The 17629-nt window shown below is 37.9% G+C and overlaps 4 non-coding genes and 70 pseudogenes across 4 annotated transcripts; all 74 read left to right on the top strand.

Annotated features, from left to right (window-relative positions):
• Positions 1-55: 55 nt before the first annotated feature.
• LOC148439006 (5S ribosomal RNA) lies at positions 56-174 on the top strand (annotated as a pseudogene).
• A 116-nt stretch (positions 175-290) lies between these two features.
• LOC148439005 (5S ribosomal RNA) lies at positions 291-409 on the top strand (annotated as a pseudogene).
• Positions 410-525: 116 nt separating this feature from the next.
• Positions 526-644, top strand: LOC148439004 (5S ribosomal RNA). The gene has a single exon (XR_015876379.1). It is a non-coding gene; the product is annotated as a 5S ribosomal RNA (ribosomal RNA).
• Positions 645-760: 116 nt separating this feature from the next.
• LOC148439003 (5S ribosomal RNA) lies at positions 761-879 on the top strand (annotated as a pseudogene).
• A 116-nt stretch (positions 880-995) lies between these two features.
• On the top strand, positions 996-1114 carry LOC148439002 (5S ribosomal RNA; annotated as a pseudogene).
• A 116-nt stretch (positions 1115-1230) lies between these two features.
• LOC148439001 (5S ribosomal RNA) lies at positions 1231-1349 on the top strand (annotated as a pseudogene).
• A 116-nt stretch (positions 1350-1465) lies between these two features.
• Positions 1466-1584, top strand: LOC148439000 (5S ribosomal RNA; annotated as a pseudogene).
• Positions 1585-1699: 115 nt separating this feature from the next.
• LOC148438999 (5S ribosomal RNA) lies at positions 1700-1818 on the top strand (annotated as a pseudogene).
• A 116-nt stretch (positions 1819-1934) lies between these two features.
• LOC148438998 (5S ribosomal RNA) lies at positions 1935-2053 on the top strand (annotated as a pseudogene).
• A 116-nt stretch (positions 2054-2169) lies between these two features.
• Positions 2170-2288, top strand: LOC148438997 (5S ribosomal RNA; annotated as a pseudogene).
• A 116-nt stretch (positions 2289-2404) lies between these two features.
• Positions 2405-2523, top strand: LOC148438996 (5S ribosomal RNA; annotated as a pseudogene).
• A 115-nt stretch (positions 2524-2638) lies between these two features.
• On the top strand, positions 2639-2757 carry LOC148438995 (5S ribosomal RNA; annotated as a pseudogene).
• Positions 2758-2873: 116 nt separating this feature from the next.
• On the top strand, positions 2874-2992 carry LOC148438994 (5S ribosomal RNA; annotated as a pseudogene).
• Positions 2993-3108: 116 nt separating this feature from the next.
• LOC148438993 (5S ribosomal RNA) lies at positions 3109-3227 on the top strand. Its single transcript, XR_015876378.1, has one exon. It is a non-coding gene; the product is annotated as a 5S ribosomal RNA (ribosomal RNA).
• Positions 3228-3343: 116 nt separating this feature from the next.
• LOC148438992 (5S ribosomal RNA) lies at positions 3344-3462 on the top strand (annotated as a pseudogene).
• A 116-nt stretch (positions 3463-3578) lies between these two features.
• Positions 3579-3697, top strand: LOC148438991 (5S ribosomal RNA; annotated as a pseudogene).
• A 116-nt stretch (positions 3698-3813) lies between these two features.
• On the top strand, positions 3814-3932 carry LOC148438990 (5S ribosomal RNA; annotated as a pseudogene).
• A 116-nt stretch (positions 3933-4048) lies between these two features.
• On the top strand, positions 4049-4167 carry LOC148438989 (5S ribosomal RNA; annotated as a pseudogene).
• A 115-nt stretch (positions 4168-4282) lies between these two features.
• Positions 4283-4401, top strand: LOC148438988 (5S ribosomal RNA; annotated as a pseudogene).
• A 116-nt stretch (positions 4402-4517) lies between these two features.
• On the top strand, positions 4518-4636 carry LOC148438987 (5S ribosomal RNA; annotated as a pseudogene).
• Positions 4637-4752: 116 nt separating this feature from the next.
• On the top strand, positions 4753-4871 carry LOC148438986 (5S ribosomal RNA; annotated as a pseudogene).
• A 115-nt stretch (positions 4872-4986) lies between these two features.
• Positions 4987-5105, top strand: LOC148438985 (5S ribosomal RNA; annotated as a pseudogene).
• Positions 5106-5221: 116 nt separating this feature from the next.
• LOC148438984 (5S ribosomal RNA) lies at positions 5222-5340 on the top strand (annotated as a pseudogene).
• Positions 5341-5455: 115 nt separating this feature from the next.
• LOC148438983 (5S ribosomal RNA) lies at positions 5456-5573 on the top strand (annotated as a pseudogene).
• Positions 5574-5689: 116 nt separating this feature from the next.
• Positions 5690-5808, top strand: LOC148438982 (5S ribosomal RNA; annotated as a pseudogene).
• A 116-nt stretch (positions 5809-5924) lies between these two features.
• On the top strand, positions 5925-6043 carry LOC148438981 (5S ribosomal RNA; annotated as a pseudogene).
• Positions 6044-6159: 116 nt separating this feature from the next.
• On the top strand, positions 6160-6278 carry LOC148438980 (5S ribosomal RNA; annotated as a pseudogene).
• A 116-nt stretch (positions 6279-6394) lies between these two features.
• On the top strand, positions 6395-6513 carry LOC148438979 (5S ribosomal RNA; annotated as a pseudogene).
• Positions 6514-6629: 116 nt separating this feature from the next.
• Positions 6630-6748, top strand: LOC148438978 (5S ribosomal RNA; annotated as a pseudogene).
• Positions 6749-6864: 116 nt separating this feature from the next.
• Positions 6865-6983, top strand: LOC148438977 (5S ribosomal RNA; annotated as a pseudogene).
• A 116-nt stretch (positions 6984-7099) lies between these two features.
• On the top strand, positions 7100-7218 carry LOC148438976 (5S ribosomal RNA; annotated as a pseudogene).
• Positions 7219-7334: 116 nt separating this feature from the next.
• On the top strand, positions 7335-7453 carry LOC148438975 (5S ribosomal RNA; annotated as a pseudogene).
• A 116-nt stretch (positions 7454-7569) lies between these two features.
• LOC148438974 (5S ribosomal RNA) lies at positions 7570-7688 on the top strand (annotated as a pseudogene).
• Positions 7689-7804: 116 nt separating this feature from the next.
• LOC148438973 (5S ribosomal RNA) lies at positions 7805-7923 on the top strand (annotated as a pseudogene).
• A 116-nt stretch (positions 7924-8039) lies between these two features.
• On the top strand, positions 8040-8158 carry LOC148438972 (5S ribosomal RNA; annotated as a pseudogene).
• A 115-nt stretch (positions 8159-8273) lies between these two features.
• On the top strand, positions 8274-8392 carry LOC148438971 (5S ribosomal RNA; annotated as a pseudogene).
• Positions 8393-8508: 116 nt separating this feature from the next.
• On the top strand, positions 8509-8627 carry LOC148438970 (5S ribosomal RNA; annotated as a pseudogene).
• A 115-nt stretch (positions 8628-8742) lies between these two features.
• Positions 8743-8861, top strand: LOC148438969 (5S ribosomal RNA; annotated as a pseudogene).
• A 116-nt stretch (positions 8862-8977) lies between these two features.
• Positions 8978-9096, top strand: LOC148438968 (5S ribosomal RNA; annotated as a pseudogene).
• A 116-nt stretch (positions 9097-9212) lies between these two features.
• Positions 9213-9331, top strand: LOC148438967 (5S ribosomal RNA; annotated as a pseudogene).
• A 351-nt stretch (positions 9332-9682) lies between these two features.
• Positions 9683-9801, top strand: LOC148438966 (5S ribosomal RNA; annotated as a pseudogene).
• Positions 9802-9917: 116 nt separating this feature from the next.
• LOC148438965 (5S ribosomal RNA) lies at positions 9918-10036 on the top strand (annotated as a pseudogene).
• Positions 10037-10152: 116 nt separating this feature from the next.
• On the top strand, positions 10153-10271 carry LOC148438964 (5S ribosomal RNA; annotated as a pseudogene).
• Positions 10272-10387: 116 nt separating this feature from the next.
• Positions 10388-10506, top strand: LOC148438963 (5S ribosomal RNA; annotated as a pseudogene).
• A 116-nt stretch (positions 10507-10622) lies between these two features.
• LOC148438962 (5S ribosomal RNA) lies at positions 10623-10741 on the top strand (annotated as a pseudogene).
• A 116-nt stretch (positions 10742-10857) lies between these two features.
• LOC148438961 (5S ribosomal RNA) lies at positions 10858-10976 on the top strand (annotated as a pseudogene).
• A 115-nt stretch (positions 10977-11091) lies between these two features.
• LOC148438960 (5S ribosomal RNA) lies at positions 11092-11210 on the top strand (annotated as a pseudogene).
• A 116-nt stretch (positions 11211-11326) lies between these two features.
• On the top strand, positions 11327-11445 carry LOC148438959 (5S ribosomal RNA; annotated as a pseudogene).
• A 116-nt stretch (positions 11446-11561) lies between these two features.
• LOC148438958 (5S ribosomal RNA) lies at positions 11562-11680 on the top strand. Its single transcript, XR_015876376.1, has one exon. It is a non-coding gene; the product is annotated as a 5S ribosomal RNA (ribosomal RNA).
• A 115-nt stretch (positions 11681-11795) lies between these two features.
• LOC148438957 (5S ribosomal RNA) lies at positions 11796-11914 on the top strand (annotated as a pseudogene).
• Positions 11915-12030: 116 nt separating this feature from the next.
• Positions 12031-12149, top strand: LOC148438956 (5S ribosomal RNA; annotated as a pseudogene).
• A 116-nt stretch (positions 12150-12265) lies between these two features.
• Positions 12266-12384, top strand: LOC148438955 (5S ribosomal RNA; annotated as a pseudogene).
• Positions 12385-12500: 116 nt separating this feature from the next.
• Positions 12501-12619, top strand: LOC148438954 (5S ribosomal RNA). Its single transcript, XR_015876318.1, has one exon. It is a non-coding gene; the product is annotated as a 5S ribosomal RNA (ribosomal RNA).
• A 116-nt stretch (positions 12620-12735) lies between these two features.
• Positions 12736-12854, top strand: LOC148438953 (5S ribosomal RNA; annotated as a pseudogene).
• Positions 12855-12969: 115 nt separating this feature from the next.
• LOC148438952 (5S ribosomal RNA) lies at positions 12970-13088 on the top strand (annotated as a pseudogene).
• A 116-nt stretch (positions 13089-13204) lies between these two features.
• LOC148438951 (5S ribosomal RNA) lies at positions 13205-13323 on the top strand (annotated as a pseudogene).
• Positions 13324-13438: 115 nt separating this feature from the next.
• LOC148438950 (5S ribosomal RNA) lies at positions 13439-13557 on the top strand (annotated as a pseudogene).
• Positions 13558-13673: 116 nt separating this feature from the next.
• LOC148438949 (5S ribosomal RNA) lies at positions 13674-13792 on the top strand (annotated as a pseudogene).
• A 116-nt stretch (positions 13793-13908) lies between these two features.
• Positions 13909-14027, top strand: LOC148438948 (5S ribosomal RNA; annotated as a pseudogene).
• Positions 14028-14143: 116 nt separating this feature from the next.
• On the top strand, positions 14144-14262 carry LOC148438947 (5S ribosomal RNA; annotated as a pseudogene).
• Positions 14263-14378: 116 nt separating this feature from the next.
• Positions 14379-14497, top strand: LOC148438946 (5S ribosomal RNA; annotated as a pseudogene).
• A 116-nt stretch (positions 14498-14613) lies between these two features.
• On the top strand, positions 14614-14732 carry LOC148438945 (5S ribosomal RNA; annotated as a pseudogene).
• Positions 14733-14848: 116 nt separating this feature from the next.
• LOC148438944 (5S ribosomal RNA) lies at positions 14849-14967 on the top strand (annotated as a pseudogene).
• Positions 14968-15083: 116 nt separating this feature from the next.
• Positions 15084-15202, top strand: LOC148438943 (5S ribosomal RNA; annotated as a pseudogene).
• Positions 15203-15318: 116 nt separating this feature from the next.
• LOC148438942 (5S ribosomal RNA) lies at positions 15319-15437 on the top strand (annotated as a pseudogene).
• A 116-nt stretch (positions 15438-15553) lies between these two features.
• On the top strand, positions 15554-15672 carry LOC148438941 (5S ribosomal RNA; annotated as a pseudogene).
• A 116-nt stretch (positions 15673-15788) lies between these two features.
• On the top strand, positions 15789-15907 carry LOC148438940 (5S ribosomal RNA; annotated as a pseudogene).
• A 116-nt stretch (positions 15908-16023) lies between these two features.
• Positions 16024-16142, top strand: LOC148438939 (5S ribosomal RNA; annotated as a pseudogene).
• Positions 16143-16257: 115 nt separating this feature from the next.
• Positions 16258-16376, top strand: LOC148438938 (5S ribosomal RNA; annotated as a pseudogene).
• Positions 16377-16492: 116 nt separating this feature from the next.
• LOC148438937 (5S ribosomal RNA) lies at positions 16493-16611 on the top strand (annotated as a pseudogene).
• Positions 16612-16727: 116 nt separating this feature from the next.
• Positions 16728-16846, top strand: LOC148438936 (5S ribosomal RNA; annotated as a pseudogene).
• Positions 16847-16961: 115 nt separating this feature from the next.
• Positions 16962-17080, top strand: LOC148438935 (5S ribosomal RNA; annotated as a pseudogene).
• A 116-nt stretch (positions 17081-17196) lies between these two features.
• LOC148438934 (5S ribosomal RNA) lies at positions 17197-17315 on the top strand (annotated as a pseudogene).
• A 116-nt stretch (positions 17316-17431) lies between these two features.
• On the top strand, positions 17432-17550 carry LOC148438933 (5S ribosomal RNA; annotated as a pseudogene).
• The last annotated feature ends 79 nt before the right edge of the window (positions 17551-17629 follow it).

Below are 17629 nucleotides of genomic sequence, written 5' to 3'. Positions count from 1 at the left end.
TTTGAATTTACTTGAGTTAAGAAGTAAAAGAGGTCTAAAGTTAATGTTTTTGAGCACCTACAGCCAAACCACACTGGACATGCCCAATCTCGACTGAACTTGGAAGCTATGCAGTGTTGGGCCTGGTTAGTACTTGGATGGGAGACCACCTGGGAAAACCAGGTGCTGTAGGTAATTTTATACTGCCATAACATTCTTTTCTATTACATTTTACATTTAATTTTTTCAACTTATCAATGAATTTACTTGAGTTAAGAAGTAATAGAGGTCTAAAGTTAATGTTTTTGAGCACCTACAGCCAAACCACACAGGACATGCCCAATCTCGTCTGAACTTGGAAGCTATGCAGTGTTGGGCCTGGTTAGTACTTGGATGGGAGACCACCTGGGAATACCAGGTGCTGTAGGTAATTTTATACTGCCATAACATTCTTTTCTATTACATTTTACATTTAATTTTTTCAACTTATCAATGAATTTACTTGAGTTAAGAAGTAATAGAGGTCTTAAGTTAATGGTATTGGGCACCTACAGCCAAACCACACTGGACATGCCCAATCTCGTCTGATCTTGGAAGCTATGCAGTGTTGGGCCTGGTTAGTACTTGAATGGGAGACCACCTGGGAATACCAGGTGCTGTAGGTAATTTTATACTGCCATAACAGTCTTTTCTACTACATTTTACATTTAATTTTTTCAACTTATCAATGAATTTACTTGAGTTAAGAAGTAATAGAGGTCTAAAGTTAATGCTTTTGAGCACCTACAGCCAAACCACACTGGACATGCCCAATCTCGTCTGATCTTGGAAGCTATGCAGTGTTGGGCCTGGTTAGTACTTGGAGGGGAGACCACCTGGGAATACCAGGTGCTGTAGGTAATTTTATATAGCCATTACATTCTTTTCTATTACATTTTACATTACATTTTTTCAACTTATCAATGAATTTTCTTGAGTTAAGAAGTAAAAGAGGTCTAAAGTTAATGTTTTTGAGCACCTACAGTCAAACCACACTGGACATGCCCAATCTCGTCTGATCTTGGAAGCTATGCAGTGTTGGGCCTGGTTAGTACTTGGATGGGAAACCACCTGGGAATACCAGGTGCTGTAGGTAATTTTATACTGCCATAACAGTCTTTTCTATTACATTTTACATTTAATTTTTTCAAATTATCAATGAATTTACTTGAGTTAAGAAGTAATAGAGGTCTAAAGTTAATGCTTTTGAGCACCTACAGCCAAACCACACTGGACATGCCCAATCTCATTTGATCTTAGAAGCTATGCAGTGTTGGGCCTGGTTAGTACTTGGATGGGAGACCACCTGGGAATACCAGGTGCTGTAGGTTATTTTATACTGCCATAACATTCTTTTCTATTACATTTTACATTTAATTTTTTCAACTTATCAATGAATTTACTTGAGTTAAGAAGTAATAGAGGTCTTAAGTTAATGGTTTTGGGAACCTACAGCCAAACCACACTGGACATGCCCAATCTCGTCTGATCTTGGAAGCTATGCAGTGTTGGGCCTGGTTAGTACTTGGATGGGAGACCACCTGGGAATACCAGGAGCTGTAGGTAATTTTATACTGCCAAAACTTTCTTTTCTATTACATTTTACATTTCATTTTTCAACTTATCATTGAATTTACTTGAGTTAAGAAGTAAAAGAGGTCTAAAGTTAATGTTTTTGAGCACCTACAGCCAAACCACACTGGACATGCCCAATCTCGTCTGATCTTGGAAGCTATGCAGTGTTGGGCCTGGTTAGTACTTGGTTGGGAGACCACCTAGGAATCCCAGTTGCTGTAGTTAAATTTATACTGCCATAACAGTCTATTCTATTACATTTTACATTTGATTTTTTCAACTTATCAATGAATTTACTTGAGTTAAGAAGTAATAGAGGTCAAAAGTTAATACTTTTGAGCACCTACAGCCAAACCACACTGGACATGCCCAATCTCGTCTGATCTTGGAAGCTATGCAGTGTTGGGCCTGGTTAGTACTTGGTTGGGAGACCACCTAGGAATCCCATTTGCTGTAGTTAAATTTATACTGCCAAAACATTCTTTTCTATTACATTTTACATTTAATTTTTTCAACTTATCAATGAATTTACTTGAGTTAAGAAGTAATAGAGGTCTAAAATTATTGGTTTGGGGCACCTACAGCCAAAGCACACTGGACATGCCCAATATCGTCTGATCTTGGAAGCTATGCAGTGTTGGGCCTGGTTAGTACTTGGATGGGAGACCACCTGGGAATCCCAGGTGCTGTAGGTAATTTTATACTGCCATAACAGTCTTTTCTATTACATTTTACAATTAATTTTTTCAACTTATTAATGAATTTACTTGAGTTAAGAAGTATTAGAGGTCTAAAGTTAATGCTTTTGAGCACCTACAGCCAAACCACACTGGACATGCCCAATCTCGTTTGATCTTGGAAGCTATGCAGTGTTGGACCTGGTTAGTACTTGGACGGGAGACCACCTGGGAATGCCAGGTGCTGTTGGTACTTTTATACTGCCATAACATTCTTTTCTATTACATTTTACATTTCATTTTTCAACTAATCATTGAATTTACTTGAGTTAAGAAGTAAAAGAGGTCTAAAGTTAATGTTTTTGAGCACCTACAGCCAAACCACACTGGACATGCCCAATCTCGACTGAACTTGGAAGCTATGCAGTGTTGGGCCTGGTTAGTACTTGGATGGGAGACCACCTGGGAAAACCAGGTGCTGTAGGTAATTTTATACTGCCATAACATTCTTTTCTATTACATTTTACATTTAATTTTTTCAACTTATCAATGAATTTACTTGAGTTAAGAAGTAATAGAGGTCTAAAGTTAATGTTTTTGAGCACCTACAGCCAAACCACACAGGACATGCCCAATCTCGTCTGAACTTGGAAGCTATGCAGTGTTGGGCCTGGTTAGTACTTGGATGGGAGACCACCTGGGAATACCAGGTGCTGTAGGTAATTTTATACTGCCATAACATTCTTTTCTATTACATTTTACATTTAATTTTTTCAACTTATCAATGAATTTACTTGAGTTAAGAAGTAATAGAGGTCTTAAGTTAATGGTTTTGGGCACCTACAGCCAAACCACACTGGACATGCCCAATCTCGTCTGATCTTGGAAGCTATGCAGTGTTGGGCCTGGTTAGTACTTGAATGGGAGACCACCTGGGAATACCAGGTGCTGTAGGTAATTTTATACTGCCATAACAGTCTTTTCTACTACATTTTACATTTAATTTTTTCAACTTATCAATGAATTTACTTGAGTTAAGAAGTAATAGAGGTCTAAAGTTAATGCTTTTGAGCACCTACAGCCAAACCACACTGGACATGCCCAATCTCGTCTGATCTTGGAAGCTATGCAGTGTTGGGCCTGGTTAGTACTTGGAGGGGAGACCACCTGGGAATACCAGGTGCTGTAGGTAATTTTATATAGCCATTACATTCTTTTCTATTACATTTTACATTACATTTTTTCAACTTATCAATGAATTTTCTTGAGTTAAGAAGTAAAAGAGGTCTAAAGTTAATGTTTTTGAGCACCTACAGTCAAACCACACTGGACATGCCCAATCTCGTCTGATCTTGGAAGCTATGCAGTGTTGGGCCTGGTTAGTACTTGGATGGGAAACCACCTGGGAATACCAGGTGCTGTAGGTAATTTTATACTGCCATAACAGTCTTTTCTATTACATTTTACATTTAATTTTTTCAACTTATCAATGAATTTACTTGAGTTAAGAAGTAATAGAGGTCTAAAGTTAATGCTTTTGAGCACCTACAGCCAAACCACACTGGACATGCCCAATCTCATTTGATCTTAGAAGCTATGCAGTGTTGGGCCTGGTTAGTACTTGGATGGGAGACCACCTGGGAATACCAGGTGCTGTAGGTAATTTTATACTGCCATAACATTCTTTTCTATTACATTTTACATTTAATTTTTTCAACTTATCAATGAATTTACTTGAGTTAAGAAGTAATAGAGGTCTTAAGTTAATGGTTTTGGGAACCTACAGCCAAACCACACTGGACATGCCCAATCTCGTCTGATCTTGGAAGCTATGCAGTGTTGGGCCTGGTTAGTACTTGGATGGGAGACCACCTGGGAATACCAGGAGCTGTAGGTAATTTTATACTGCCAAAACTTTCTTTTCTATTACATTTTACATTTCATTTTTCAACTTATCATTGAATTTACTTGAGTTAAGAAGTAAAAGAGGTCTAAAGTTAATGTTTTTGAGCACCTACAGCCAAACCACACTGGACATGCCCAATCTCGTCTGATCTTGGAAGCTATGCAGTGTTGGGCCTGGTTAGTACTTGGTTGGGAGACCACCTAGGAATCCCAGTTGCTGTAGTTAAATTTATACTGCCATAACAGTCTATTCTATTACATTTTACATTTGATTTTTTCAACTTATCAATGAATTTACTTGAGTTAAGAAGTAATAGAGGTCAAAAGTTAATACTTTTGAGCATCTACAGCCAAACCACACTGGACATGCCCAATCTCGTTTGATCTTGGAAGCTATGCAGTGTTGGGCCTGGTTAGTACTTAGATGGGAGACCACCTGGGAATACCAGGTGCTGTAGGTAATTTTATACTGCCATAACATTCTTTTCTATTACATTTTACATTTAATTTTTTCAACTTATCAATGAATTTACTTGAGTTAAGAAGTAATAGAGGTCTAAAGTTAATGGTTTTGGGCACCTACAGCCAAACCACACTGGACATGCCCAATATCATTTGATCTTGGAAGCTATGCAGTGTTGGGCCTGGTTAGTACTTGGATGGGAGACGACCTGGGAATACCAGGAGCTGTAGGTAATTTTATACTGCCAAAACTTTCTTTTCTATTACATTTTACATTGCATTTTTCAACTTATCATTGAATTTACTTGAGTTAAGAAGTAAAAGAGGTCTAAAGTTAATGTTTTTGAGCACCTACAGCCAAACCACACTGGACATGCCCAATCTCGTCTGATCTTGGAAACTATGCAGTGTTGGGCCTGGTTAGTACTTGGATGGGAGACCACCTAGGAATCCCAGGTGCTGTAGGTAACTTTATACTGCCATAACAGTCTATTCTATTACATTTTACATTTAATTTTTTCAACTTATCAATGAATTTACTTGAGTTAAGAAGTAATAGAGGTCTAAAGTTAATGGTTTTGGGCACCTACAGCCAAACCACACTGGACATGCCCAATATCATCTGATTTTGAAAGCTATACAGTGTTGGGCCTGGTTAGTACTTGGACGGGAGACCACCTGGGAATGCCAGGTGCTGTAGGTACTTTTATACTGCCATAACATTCTTTTATATTACATTTTACATTTCATTTTTCAACTAATCATTGAATTTACTTGAGTTAAGAAGTAAAAGAGGTCTAAAGTTAATGTTTTTGAGCACCTACAGCCAAACCACACTGGACATGCCCAATCTCGACTCAACTTGGAAGCTATGCAGTGTTGGCCTGGTTAGTACTTTGATGGGAGACCACCTGGGAATACCAGGTGCTGTAGGTAATTTTATACTGCCATAACATTCTTTTCTATTACATTTTACATTTAATTTTTTCAACTTATCAATGAATTTACTTGAGTTAAGAAGTAATAGAGGTCTAAAGTTAATGTTTTTGAGCACCTACAGCCAAACCACACTGGACATGCCCAATCTCGTCTGATCTTGGAAGCTATGCAGTGTTGGGCCTGGTTAGTACTTGGAGGGGAGACCACCTGGGAATACCAGGTGCTGTAGGTAATTTTATATAGCCATTACATTCTTTTCTATTACATTTTACATTTAATTTTTTCAACTTATCAATGAATTTACTTGAGTTAAGAAGTAATAGAGGTCTAAAATTAATGTTTTTGAGCACGTACAGCCAAACCACACTGGACATGCCCAATATCATCTGATCTTGGAAGCTATGCAGTGTTGGGCCTGGTTAGTATTTGAATGGGAGACCACCTAGGAATCCCAGGTGCTGTAGGTAATTTTATACTGCCATAACAGTCTATTCTACTACATTTTACATTTAATTTTTTCAACTTATCAATGAATTTACTTGAGTTAAGAAGTAATAGAGGTCTAAAGTTAATGCTTTTGAGCACCTACAGCCAAACCACACTGGACATGCCCAATCTCGTCTGATCTTGGAAGCTATGCAGTGTTGGGCCTGGTTAGTACTTGGACAGGAGACCACCTGGGAATACCAGGTGCTGTAGGTAATTTTATATAGCCAAAACATTATTTTCTATTACATTTTACATTACATTTTTTCAACTTATCAATGAATTTACTTGAGTTAAGAAGTAAAAGAGGTCTAAAGTTAATGTTTTTGAGCACCTACAGTCAAACCACACTGGACATGCCCAATCTCGTCTGATCTTGGAAGCTATGCAGTGTTGGGCCTGGTTAGTACTTGGAGGGGAGACCACCTGGGAATACCAGGTGCTGTAGGTAATTTTATATAGCCATTACATTCTTTTCTATTACATTTTACATTTAATTTTTTCAACTTATCAATGAATTTACTTGAGTTAAGAAGTAATAGAGGTCTAAAATTAATGTTTTTGAGCACGTACAGCCAAACCACACTGGACATGCCCAATATCATCTGATCTTGGAAGCTATGCAGTGTTGGGCCTGGTTAGTACTTGAATGGGAGACCACCTAGGAATCCCAGGTGCTGTAGGTAATTTTATACTGCCATAACAGTCTATTCTACTACATTTTACATTTAATTTTTTCAACTTATCAATGAATTTACTTGAGTTAAGAAGTAATAGAGGTCTAAAGTTAATGCTTTTGAGCACCTACAGCCAAACCACACTGGACATGCCCAATCTCGTCTGATCTTCGAAGCTATGCAGTGTTGGGACTGGTTAGTACTTGGACGGGAGACCACCTGGGAATACCAGGTGCTGTAGGTAATTTTATATAGCCATAACATTATTTTCTATTACATTTTACATTTAATTTTTTCAACTTATCAATGAATTTACTTGAGTTAAGAAGTAATAGAGGTCTAAATTTAATGCTTTTGAGCACCTACAGCCAAACCACACTGGACATGCCCAATCTCGTCTGATCTTGTAAGCTTTGCTGTGTTGGGCCTGGTTTGTACTTGGATGGGAGACCACCTGAGAATACCAGTTGCTGTAGGAAATTTTATACAGCCAAAACATTCTTTTCTATTACATTTTACATTTAATTTTTTCAACTTATCAATGAATTTACTTGAGTTAAGAAGTAAAAGAGGTCTAAAGTTAATGTTTTTGAGCACCTACTGCCAAACCACACTGGACATGCCCAATCTTGATTGATCTTGGAAGCTATGCAGTGTTGGGCCTGATTAGTACTTGGATGGGAGACCTCCTGGGAATACCAGGTGCTGTAGGTAATTTTATACTGCCATAACATTCTTTTCTATTACATTTTACATTTAATTTTTTCAACTTATCAATGAATTTACTTGAGTTAAGAAGTAATAGAGGTCTAAAGTTAATGGTTTTGGGCAACTACAGCCAAACCACACTGGACATGCCCAATCTCGTCTGATCTTGGAAGCTATGCAGTGTTGGGCCTGGTTAGTACTTGGATGGGAGACCACCTGGGAATACCAGGAGCTGTAGGCAATTTTATACTGCCAAAACATTCTTTTCTATTACATTTTACATTTAATTTTTTCAACTTATCAATGAATTTACTTGAGTTAAGAAGTAATAGAGGTCTAAAATTATTGGTTTGGGGCACCTACAGCCAAAGCACACTGGACATGCCCAATATCGTCTGATCTTGGAAGCTATGCAGTGTTGGGCCTGGTTAGTACTTGGATGGGAGCCCACCTAGGAATCCCAGGTGCTGTATGTAATTTTATACTGCCATAACAGTCTTTTCTATTACATTTTACAATTAATTTTTTCAACTTATCAATGAATTTACTTGAGTTAAGAAGTAATAGAGGTCTAAAGTTAATGCTTTTGAGCACCTACAGCCAAACCACACTGGACATGCCCAATCTCGTTTGATCTTGGAAGCTATGCAGTGTTGGGCCTGGTTAGTACTTGGACGGGAGACCACCTGGGAATGCCAGGTGCTGTAGGTACTTTTATACTGCCATAACATTCTTTTCTATTACATTTTACATTTCATTTTTCAACTAATCATTGAATTTACTTGAGTTAAGAAGTAAAAGAGGTCTAAAGTTAATGTTTTTGAGCACCTACAGCCAAACCACACTGGACATGCCCAATCTCGACTGAACTTGGAAGCTATGCAGTGTTGGGCCTGGTTAGTACTTGGATGGGAGACCACCTGGGAATACCAGGTGCTGTAGGTAATTTTATACTGCCATAACATTCTTTTCTATTACATTTTACATTTAATTTTTTCAACTTATCAATGAATTTACTTGAGTTAAGAAGTAATAGAGGTCTAAAGTTAATGTTTTTGAGCACCTACAGCCAAACCACACAGGACATGCCCAATCTTGTCTGAACTTGGAAGCTATGCAGTGTTGGGCCTGGTTAGTACTTGGATGGGAGACCACCTGGGAATACCAGGTGCTGTAGGTAATTTTATACTGCCATAACATTCTTTTCCATTACATTTTACATTTCATTTTTCAACTTATCATTGAATTTACTTGAGTTAAGAAGTAAAAGAGGTCTAAAGTTAATGTTTTTCAGCACCTACATCCAAACCACACTGGACATGCCCAATCTCGTCTGATCTTGGAAGCTATGCAGTGGTGGGCCAGGTTAGTACTTGGATTGGAGACCACCTAGGAATCCCAGGTGCTGTAGGTAATTTTATACTGCCATAACAGTCTTTTCTACTACATTTTACATTTAATTTTTTCAACTTATCAATGAATTTACTTGAGTTAAGAAGTAATAGAGGTCTAAAGTTAATGCTTTTGAGCACCTACAGCCAAACCACACTGGACATGCCCAATCTCGTCTGATCTTGGAAGCTATGCAGTGTTGGGCCTGGTTAATACTTGGAGGGGAGACCACCTGGGAATACCAGGTGCTGTAGGTAATTTTATATAGCCATTACATTCTTTTCTATTACATTTTACATTACATTTTTTCAACTTATCAATGAATTTTCTTGAGTTAAGAAGTAAAAGAGGTCTAAAGTTAATGTTTTTGAGCACCTACAGTCAAACCACACTGGACATGCCCAATCTCGTCTGATCTTGGAAGCTATGCAGTGTTGGGCCTGGTTAGTACTTGGATGGGAAACCACCTGGGAATACCAGGTGCTGTAGGTAATTTTATACTGCCATAACATTCTTTTCTATTACATTTTACATTTAATTTTTTCAACTTATCAATGAATTTACTTGAGTTAAGAAGTAATAGAGGTCTAAATTTAATGCTTTTGAGCACCTACTGCCAAACCACACTGGACATGCCCAATCTCGTCTGATCTTGTAAGCTTTGCTGTGTTGGGCCTGGTTTGTACTTGGATGGGAGACCACCTGAGAATACCAGTTGCTGTAGGAAATTTTATACAGCCAAAACATTCTTTTCTATTACATTTTACATTTAATTTTTTCAACTTATCAATGAATTTACTTGAGTTAAGAAGTAAAAGAGGTCTAAAGTTAATGTTTTTGAGCACCTACTGCCAAACCACACTGGACATGCCCAATCTTGTTTGATCTTGGAAGCTATGCAGTGTTGGGCCTGGTTAGTACTTGGATGGGAGACCACCTGGGAATACCAGGTGCTGTAGGTAATTTTATACTGCCATAACATTCTTTTCTATTACATTTTACATTTAATTTTTTCAACTTATCAATGAATTTACTTGAGTTAAGAAGTAATAGAGGTCTAAATTTAATGCTTTTGAGCACCTACAGCCAAACCACACTGGACATGCCCAATCTCGTCTGATCTTGTAAGCTTTGCTGTGTTGGGCCTGGTTTGTACTTGGATGGGAGACCACCTGAGAATACCAGTTGCTGTAGGAAATTTTATACAGCCAAAACATTCTTTTCTATTACATTTTACATTTAATTTTTTCAACTTATCAATGAATTTACTTGAGTTAAGAAGTAAAAGAGGTCTAAAGTTAATGTTTTTGAGCACCTACTGCCAAACCACACTGGACATGCCCAATCTTGATTGACCTTGGAAGCTATGCAGTGTTGGGCCTGATTAGTACTTGGATGGGAGACCTCCTGGGAATACCAGGTGCTGTAAGTAATTTTATACTGCCATAACATTCTTTTCTATTACATTTTACATTTAATTTTTTCAAATTATCAATGAATTTACTTGAGTTAAGAAGTAATAGAGGTCTAAAGTTAATGGTTTTGGGCAACTACAGCCAAACCACACTGGACATGCCCAATCTCGTCTGATCTTGGAAGCTATGCAGTGTTGGGCCTGGTTAGTACTTGGATGGGAAACCACCTGGGAATACCAGGAGCTGTAGGCAATTTTATACTGCCAAAACATTCTTTTCTATTACATTTTACATTTAATTTTTTCAACTTATCAATGAATTTACTTGAGTTAAGAAGTAATAGAGGTCTAAAATTATTGGTTTGGGGCACCTACAGCCAAAGCACACTGGACATGCCCAATATCGTCTGATCTTGGAAGCTATGCAGTGTTGGGCCTGGTTAGTACTTGGATGGGAGACCACCTAGGAATCCCAGGTGCTGTAGGTAATTTTATACTGCCATAACAGTCTTTTCTATTACATTTTACAATTAATTTTTTCAACTTATCAATGAATTTACTTGAGTTAAGAAGTAATAGAGGTCTAAAGTTAATGCTTTTGAGCACCTACAGCCAAACCACACTGGACATGCCCAATCTCGTTTGATCTTGGAAGCTATGCAGTGTTGGGCCTGGTTAGTACTTGGACGGGAAACCACCTGGGAATGCCAGGTGCTGTAGGTACTTTTATACTGCCATAACATTCTTTTCTATTACATTTTACATTTCATTTTTCAACTAATCATTGAATTTACTTGAGTTAAGAAGTAAAAGAGGTCTAAAGTTAATGTTTTTGAGCACCTACAGCCAAACCACACTGGACATGCCCAATCTCGACTGAACTTGGAAGCTATGCAGTGTTGGGCCTGGTTAGTACTTGGATGGGAGACCACCTGGGAAAACCAGGTGCTGTAGGTAATTTTATACTGCCATAACATTCTTTTCTATTACATTTTACATTTAATTTTTTCAACTTATCAATGAATTTACTTGAGTTAAGAAGTAATAGAGGTCTAAAGTTAATGTTTTTGAGCACCTACAGCCAAACCACACAGGACATGCCCAATCTCGTCTGAACTTGGAAGCTATGCAGTGTTGGGCCTGGTTAGTACTTGGATGGGAGACCACCTGGGAATACCAGGTGCTGTAGGTAATTTTATACTGCCATAACATTCTTTTCTATTACATTTTACATTTAATTTTTTCAACTTATCAATGAATTTACTTGAGTTAAGAAGTAATAGAGGTCTTAAGTTAAACATTTTGGGCACCTACAGCCAAACCACACTGGACATGCCCAATCTCGTCTGATCTTGGAAGCTATGCAGTGTTGGGCCTGGTTAGTACTTGAATGGGAGACCACCTGGGAATACCAGGTGCTGTAGGTAATTTTATACTGCCATAACATTCTTTTCCATTACATTTTACATTTCATTTTTCAACTTATCATTGAATTTACTTGAGTTAAGAAGTAAAAGAGGTCTAAAGTTAATGTTTTTGAGCACCTACAGCCAAACCACACTGGACATGCCCAATCTCGTCTGATCTTGGAAGCTATGCAGTGGTGGGCCAGGTTAGTACTTGGATTGGAGACCACCTAGGAATCCCAGGTGCTGTAGGTAATTTTATACTGCCATAACAGTCTTTTCTACTACATTTTACATTTAATTTTTTCAACTTATCAATGAATTTACTTGAGTTAAGAAGTAATAGAGGTCTAAAGTTAATGCTTTTGAGCACCTACAGCCAAACCACACTGGACATGCCCAATCTTGTCTGATCTTGGAAGCTATGCAGTGTTGGGCCTGGTTAGTACTTGGAGGGGAGACCACCTGGGAATACCAGGTGCTGTAGGTAATTTTATATAGCCATTACATTCTTTTCTATTACATTTTACATTACATTTTTTCAACTTATCAATGAATTTTCTTGAGGTAAGAAGTAAAAGAGGTCTAAAGTTAATGTTTTTGAGCACCTACAGTCAAACCACACTGGACATGCCCAATCTCGTCTGATCTTGGAAGCTATGCAGTGTTGGGCCTGGTTAGTACTTGGATGGGAAACCACCTGGGAATACCAGGTGCTGTAGGTAATTTTATACTGCCATAACAGTCTTTTCTATTACATTTTACATTTAATTTTTTCAACTTATCAATGAATTTACTTGAGTTAAGAAGTAATAGAGGTCTTAAGTTAATGGTTTTGGGCACCTACAGCCAAACCACACTGGACATGCCCAATCTCGTCTGATCTTGGAAGCTATGCAGTGTTGGGCCTGGTTAGTACTTAGATGGGAGACCACCTGGGAATACCAGGTGCTGTAGGTAATTTTATACTGCCATAACATTCTTTTCTATTACATTTTACATTTAATTTTTTCAACTTATCAATGAATTTACTTGAGTTAAGAAGTAATAGAGGTCTAAAGTTAATGGTTTTGGGCACCTACAGCCAAACCACACTGGACATGCCCAATATCATTTGATCTTGGAAGCTATGCAGTGTTGGGCCTGGTTAGTACTTGGATGGGAGACGACCTGGGAATACCAGGAGCTGTAGGTAATTTTATACTGCCAAAACTTTCTTTTCTATTACATTTTACATTGCATTTTTCAACTTATCATTGAATTTACTTGAGTTAAGAAGTAAAAGAGGTCTAAAGTTAATGTTTTTGAGCACCTACAGCCAAACCACACTGGACATGCCCAATCTCGTCTGATCTTGGAAACTATGCAGTGTTGGGCCTGGTTAGTACTTGGATGGGAGACCACCTAGGAATCCCAGGTGCTGTAGGTAACTTTATACTGCCATAACAGTCTATTCTATTACATTTTACATTTAATTTTTTCAACTTATCAATGAATTTACTTGAGTTAAGAAGTAATAGAGGTCTAAAGTTAATGGTTTTGGGCACCTACAGCCAAACCACACTGGACATGCCCAATATCATCTGATCTTGGAAGCTATGCAGTGTTGGGCCTGGTTAGTACTTGGACGGGAGACCACCTGGGAATGCCAGGTGCTGTAGGTACTTTTATACTGCCATAACATTCTTTTCTATTACATTTTACATTTCATTTTTCAACTAATCATTGAATTTACTTGAGTTAAGAAGTAAAAGAGGTCTAAAGTTAATGTTTTTGAGCACCTACAGCCAAACCACACTGGACATGCCCAATCTCGACTGAACTTGGAAGCTATGCAGTGTTGGGCATGGTTAGTACTTGGATTGGAGACCACCTGGGAATACCAGGTGCTGTAGGTAATTTTATACTGCCATAACATTCTTTTCTATTACATTTTACATTTAATTTTTTCAACTTATCAATGAATTTACTTGAGTTAAGAAGTAATAGAGGTCTAAAGTTAATGTTTTTGAGCACCTACAGCCAAACCACACTGGACATGCCCAATCTCGTCTGATCTTGGAAGCTATGCAGTGTTGGGCCTGGTTAGTACTTGGAGGGGAGACCACCTGGGAATACCAGGTGCTGTAGGTAATTTTATATAGCCATTACATTCTTTTCTATTACAATTTACATTTAATTTTTTCAACTTATCAATGAATTTACTTGAGTTAAGAAGTAATAGAGGTCTAAAATTAATGTTTTTGAGCACCTACAGCCAAACCACACTGGACATGCCCAATATCATCTGATCTTGGAAGCTATGCAGTGTTGGGCCTGGTTAGTACTTGAATGGGAGACCACCTAGGAATCCCAGGTGCTGTAGGTAATTTTATACTGCCATAACAGTCTATTCTACTACATTTTACATTTAATTTTTTCAACTTATCAATGAATTTACTTGAGTTAAGAAGTAATAGAGGTCTAAAGTTAATGCTTTTGAGCACCTACAGCCAAACCACACTGGACATGCCCAATCTCGTCTGATCTTGGAAGCTATGCAGTGTTGGGCCTGGTTAGTACTTGGACAGGAGACCACCTGGGAATACCAGGTGCTGTAGGTAATTTTATATAGCCATAACATTATTTTCTATTACATTTTACATTACATTTTTTCAACTTATCAATGAATTTACTTGAGTTAAGAAGTAAAAGAGGTCTAAAGTTAATGTTTTTGAGCACCTACAGTCAAACCACACTGGACATGCCCAATATCGTCTGATCTTGGAAGCTATGCAGTGTTGGGCCTGGTTAGTACTTGGAGGGGAGACCACCTGGGAATACCAGGTGCTGTAGGTAATTTTATATAGCCATTACATTCTTTTCTATTACATTTTACATTTAATTTTTTCAACTTATCAATGAATTTACTTGAGTTAAGAAGTAATAGAGGTCTAAAATTAATGTTTTTGAGCACGTACAGCCAAACCACACTGGACATGCCCAATATCATCTGATCTTGGAAGCTATGCAGTGTTGGGCCTGGTTAGTACTTGAATGGGAGACCACCTAGGAATCCCAGGTGCTGTAGGTAATTTTATACTGCCATAACAGTCTATTCTACTACATTTTACATTTAATTTTTTCAACTTATCAATGAATTTACTTGAGTTAAGAAGTAATAGAGGTCTAAAGTTAATGCTTTTGAGCACCTACAGCCAAACCACACTGGACATGCCCAATCTCGTCTGATCTTGGAAGCTATGCAGTGTTGGGACTGGTTAGTAGTTGGACGGGAGACCACCTGGGAATACCAGGTGCTGTAGGTAACTTTATATTGCCATAACATTATTTTCTATTACATTTTACATTTAATTTTTTAAACTTATCAATGAATTTACTTGAGTTAAGAAGTAATAGAGGTCTAAATTTAATGCTTTTGAGCACCTACAGCCAAACCACACTGGACATGCCCAATCTCGTCTGATCTTGTAAGCTTTGCTGTGTTGGGCCTGGTTTGTACTTGGATGGGAGACCACCTGAGAATACCAGTTGCTGTAGGTAATTTTATACAGCCAAAACATTCTTTTCTATTACATTTTACATTTAATTTTTTCAACTTATCAATGAATTTACTTGAGTTAAGAAGTAAAAGAGGTCTAAAGTTAATGTTTTTGAGCACCTACTGCCAAACCACACTGGACATGCCCAATCTTGATTGATCTTGGAAGCTATGCAGTGTTGGGCCTGATTAGTACTTGGATGGGAGACCTCCTGGGAATACCAGGTGCTGTAGGTAATTTTATACTGCCATAACATTCTTTTCTATTACATTTTACATTTAATTTTTTCAACTTATCAATGAATTTACTTGAGTTAAGAAGTAATAGAGGTCTAAAGTTAATGGTTTTGGGCAACTACAGCCAAACCACACTGGACATGCCCAATCTCGTCTGATCTTGGAAGCTATGCAGTGTTGGGCCTGGTTAGTACTTGGATGGGAGACCACCTGGGAATACCAGGAGCTGTAGGCAATTTTATACTGCCAAAACATTCTTTTCTATTACATTTTACATTTAATTTTTTCAACTTATCAATGAATTTACTTGAGTTAAGAAGTAATAGAGGTCTAAAATTATTGGTTTGGGGCACCTACAGCCAAAGCACACTGGACATGCCCAATATCGTCTGATCTTGGAAGCTATGCAGTGTTGGGCCTGGTTAGTACTTGGATGGGAGCCCACCTAGGAATCCCAGGTGCTGTATGTAATTTTATACTGCCATAACAGTCTTTTCTATTACATTTTACAATTAATTTTTTCAACTTATCAATGAATTTCCTTGAGTTAAGAAGTAATAGAGGTCTAAAGTTAATGCTTTTGAGCACCTACAGCCAAACCACACTGGACATGCCCAATCTCGTTTGATCTTGGAAGCTATGCAGTGTTGGGCCTGGTTAGTACTTGGACGGGAGACCACCTGGGAATGCCAGGTGCTGTAGGTACTTATATACTGCCATAACATTCTTTTCTATTACATTTTACATTTCATTTTTCAACTAATCATTGAATTTACTTGAGTTAAGAAGTAAAAGAGGTCTAAAGTTAATGTTTTTGAGCACCTACAGCCAAACCACACTGGACATGCCCAATCTCGACTGAACTTGGAAGCTATGCAGTGTTGGGCCTGGTTAGTACTTGGATGGGAGACCACCTGGGAATACCAGGTGCTGTAGGTAATTTTATACTGCCATAACATTCTTTTCTATTACATTTTACATTTAATTTTTTCAACTTATCAATGAATTTACTTGAGTTAAGAAGTAATAGAGGTCTAAAGTTAATGTTTTTGAGAACCTACAGCCAAACCACACAGGACATGCCCAATCTTGTCTGAACTTGGAAGCTATGCAGTGTTGGGCCTGGTTAGTACTTGGATGGGAGACCACCTGGGAATACCAGGTGCTGTAGGTAATTTTATACTGCCATAACATTCTTTTCTATTACATTTTACATTTAATTTTTTCAACTTATCAATGAATTTACTTGAGTTAAGAAGTAATAGAGGTCTAAAATTATTGTTTTTGAGCACCTACAGCCAAACCACACTGGACATGCCCAATATCGTCTGATATTGGAAGCTATGCAGTGTTGGGCCTGGTTAGTACTTGAATGGGAGACCACCTGGGAATACCAGGTGCTGTAGGTAATTTTATACTGCCATAACATTCTTTTCCATTACATTTTACATTTCATTTTTCAACTTATCATTGAATTTACTTGAGTTAAGAAGTAAAAGAGGTCTAAAGTTAATGTTTTTCAGCACCTACATCCAAACCACACTGGACATGCCCAATCTCGTCTGATCTTGGAAGCTATGCAGTGGTGGGCCAGGTTAGTACTTGGATTGGAGACCACCTAGGAATCCCAGGTGCTGTAGGTAATTTTATACTGCCATAACAGTCTTTTCTACTACATTTTACATTTAATTTTTTCAACTTATCAATGAATTTACTTGAGTTAAGAAGTAATAGAGGTCTAAAGTAAATGCTTTTGAGCACCTACAGCCAAACCACACTGGACATGCCCAATCTCGTCTGATCTTGGAAGCTATGCAGTGTTGGGCCTGGTTAGTACTTGGAGGGGAGACCACCTGGGAATACCAGGTGCTGTAGGTAATTTTATATAGCCATTACATTCTTTTCTATTACATTTTACATTACATTTTTTCAACTTATCAATGAATTTTCTTGAGTTAAGAAGTAAAAGAGGTCTAAAGTTAATGTTTTTGAGCACCTACAGTCAAACCACACTGGACATGCCCAATCTCGTCTGATCTTGGAAGCTATGCAGTGTTGGGCCTGGTTAGTACTTGGATGGGAAACCACCTGGGAATACCAGGTGCTGTAGGTAATTTTATACTGCCATAACATTCTTTTCTATTACATTTTACATTTAATTTTTTCAACTTATCAATGAATTTACTTGAGTT

Source organism: Taudactylus pleione, unplaced genomic scaffold (genome assembly GCF_031769625.1).
Source record: "Taudactylus pleione unplaced genomic scaffold, aTauple2 ptg001778l, whole genome shotgun sequence".
In the NCBI taxonomy this organism is placed as follows: Eukaryota; Metazoa; Chordata; class Amphibia; order Anura; family Myobatrachidae; genus Taudactylus; species Taudactylus pleione.
This window is presented reverse-complemented; position numbering and strand designations above follow the sequence as displayed.